The 3,175-nt window shown below is 43.6% G+C and overlaps 1 pseudogene; it reads left to right on the top strand.

Moving 5' to 3' along the window:
* The first annotated feature begins 2,134 nt into the window (after nucleotides 1-2,134).
* LOC112630215 lies at nucleotides 2,135-2,953 on the top strand (annotated as a pseudogene).
* The last annotated feature ends 222 nt before the right edge of the window (nucleotides 2,954-3,175 follow it).

The raw sequence follows: 3,175 nt of genomic DNA, 5'->3' as shown, positions 1-3,175 counted from the left end.
GCCTGTAATCCCAGTACTTTGAGAGGCTGAAGTGGGAGGATCACTTGAGCTCAGGAGTTCAAGACAAGCCAGATATCGGGGAAACCCCCCCAATGTTTCAACACAGGCTCTTTCTATTTTCTGTGTCAGCTGGCTGAGAAATAAAGAGAAAGAGTACAAAGAGAGGAATTTTACAGCTGGGCCGCCAGGGGTGACATCACATATCGGTAGGACCATGATGCCCACCTGAGCCTCAAACCAGCAAGTTTTTTATTAAGGATTTCAAAAGAGGAGGGGGTGTAATAACAGAGAGTAGGTACAAAGATCACATGCTTCAAAGAGCAAAAAGCAGAACAAAGATCACATGCTTCTGAGGGAACAGGACAAACGGCAAAAGCAGAACTACTGATAAGGGTCTATGTTCAGCGGTGCACGTATTGTCTTGATAAACATCTTAAACAACAGAAAACAGGGTTCAAGAACAGAGAACCGGTCTGATCACAAATTTACTAGGGCGGAGTTTTTTCCCCACCCTAGTAAGCCTGAGGGCACTGCAGGAGACCAGGGCGTATCTCAGTCCTTATCTCAACCACATAAGATAGACACTCCCAGAGTGGCCGTTTATAGACCTCTCCCCAGGAATGCATTCATTTCCCAGGGTATTAATATTAATATTCCTTGCTGGGGAAAGAATTTAGCGGTTTATAGGCTCTCTGCAAGAAGAAAAATATGGCTCTTTCTGCCTAACCCCGCAGGCAGTCAGATCTTACAGTTGTCTTCCCTTGTTCCCTAAAAATCGCTGTTATTCTGTTCTTTTTCAAGGTGCACTGATTTCATATTGTTCAAACATACATGTTTTATAATCAATTTGTACAGTTAACACAATTACCACAGTGATCCTGAGGTGACATACATCCTCAACTTACAAAGATAACAGGATTAAGAGATTAAACACAGGCATAAGAAATTATAAAAGTATTATTTGGGAACTGATAAATATCCATGAAATCTTCACAATTTATGTTCCTCTGCTATGGCTCCAGTCGGTCCTTCCATTTGGGGTCCCTGACTTTCTGCAACACCAGGCAACATATCATGATTCCATTTCTACAAACAAATTTTAAAAATTAGCTGGGTGTGGTCATGTGTGCCTATAGTCCCATGTATATTTACTTGTATTTATGTTATAAACCTACAAGATGTTATTCTTATTTTACACCAATAATTACACCAATATTATTTTATATTTATCCAAGTAGTTATTATTTCTGCTTCCCTTGCCTTCTTAGAGTTCCATACTCCCATTTGGGATCGTTATAAGTTAGCTTGAAGAACGGTGCTGGAACAATTGAATATTTGTCTTAAAAAAAAAAAAAAAACTCTTCAGTAAATCATGACCCCAAGCCTCACAGCCTACCCAAAACCATCCTAACCCTGAATGTAGGACTTAAAAACAATAAAACATTTAGAAGTCAACACATGGGAATATTTTAAGAAATCTTTGTCTACTCCACAAAAGCACTAACTATCAGAGTAAACATACATGAATTTGACCTCATTAACATTGAGAATTTCTGTTCATAAGAAGACGTGGCCACATGTGACCATATGACTGTAATCCCCGCACTCTGGGAGGCTGAGGCAGGCAGATCACTTGAGCCCAGGAGTTCAAGGCCAGCCTGGCCAATCATCTCTATTTTATTTTTAAAAATATATTACAAATAGGGTGGATATGCCCGTCTAATCATTCACCTGCCACCTCGCTGCCTGTCCTTTCTGAGGTGGCCTCAACCTGGTCACTGCCCATCCCAGCCCCTTGTTTGTGCAACCTGAGAACCGTCATCACTATCTGAAATGCTCTATTTGTTTGTAATTGAATACAGTTAAATTAATTGCACTGACATTAATGAACTTGCCTCCACTTTCTTTCTTCTCGATTTGACTCAGTCTGTGGGCTGCCAAGATTTGAGAGAGATGCAGAGGGAGGGAGGGTCAGACAGAGGCGACGCTGAGACCACCCTCACCATGGGCTGTATCCCTCTAGAGCTGCTGAGACCATCCGCGCCGTGGGCCGCAACCCTCCAGAGCTGCTGAGACCACCCGCACCGTGGGCCACATCCCTCTGGTTGCGCGTGGGCTGGTTGAAATCTCTCATATGGCACCCGATACAGGCCACCAATCAGGCCGGCTGCAAGAGCTGGAAAATCTCACCCAGTCTAACTGGCTGTTGGATGGTTTTTCAAGGACACTTCGACAGGCAGAAGCCCTAGATAGGGCTCATCAGATCGACGCAGTGATTAACCTGAATGTGCCCTTTGAGGTCATTAAACAACGCCTTACTGCTCGCTGGATTCATCCCGCCAGCGGCTGAGTCTACAACATTGAATCAACCCTCCCAACACTGTGGGCACTGATGCTCTGCCTGGGGACCCTCTCATTCAGCATGAGGATGATAAACCAGAGATGGTTATCGAGAGACTAAAGGCAGCCAGGCGCAGTGGCTCACACTTGTAATCCCAGCATTTGGGGAGGCCGAGGCAGGCGGATCACAAGGTCAGGAGTTCTAAACCAGGCTGGCCAATATGGTGAAACCCCATCTCTACTAAAAATACAAAAATTAGCTGGGCGTGGTGGCGGGCACCTGTAGCCCCAGCTACTCAGGAGGCTGAGCAGGAGAATCGCTTGAACCTGGGAGGTGGAGATTGCAGTGAGCCGAGATGGCGCCACCACACTCCAGCCTGCGCAACAGAGCGAGACACTGGCTCAAAATAAATAAATTAATTAATTAAATAAATAAATAAAGAGACTAAAGGCTTATGAAGCCAAACAAAGCCAGTCCTGAAATATCACCAGAGAAAAGGGGGTGTTGGAAACATTCTCCGGAACAGAAACCAACAAGATTTGACCCTCTCTATATATTTTCCTACAAACTAAAGTGCCACAAACAAGCCAGAAAGCTTCAGTTACTTCATGAGGAGAAATGTGTGTAACTATGAATAGTAAGATGGGCAAACCTCCTAGTCTCTGCATTTAGAAGCACTTTTCCTAAGACTTCCAGTATGTATGAATTCTTTGAAAACTATATGACTTTTATTTCTACTGATTTTATTCTGGATACTAAGGATGTGCCAAATGAGTCAGATACTAAGATTCATCCTTTGAAATCATGTCGTGTGTTTTATGCAGCTATCCTCAA

This window comes from Theropithecus gelada, chromosome 8 (genome assembly GCF_003255815.1).
Source record: "Theropithecus gelada isolate Dixy chromosome 8, Tgel_1.0, whole genome shotgun sequence".
In the NCBI taxonomy this organism is placed as follows: domain Eukaryota; kingdom Metazoa; phylum Chordata; class Mammalia; order Primates; family Cercopithecidae; genus Theropithecus; species Theropithecus gelada.
The sequence above is the reverse complement of the archived record's forward strand: the minus strand, read 5'-3'. Positions and strand labels throughout refer to the sequence as shown.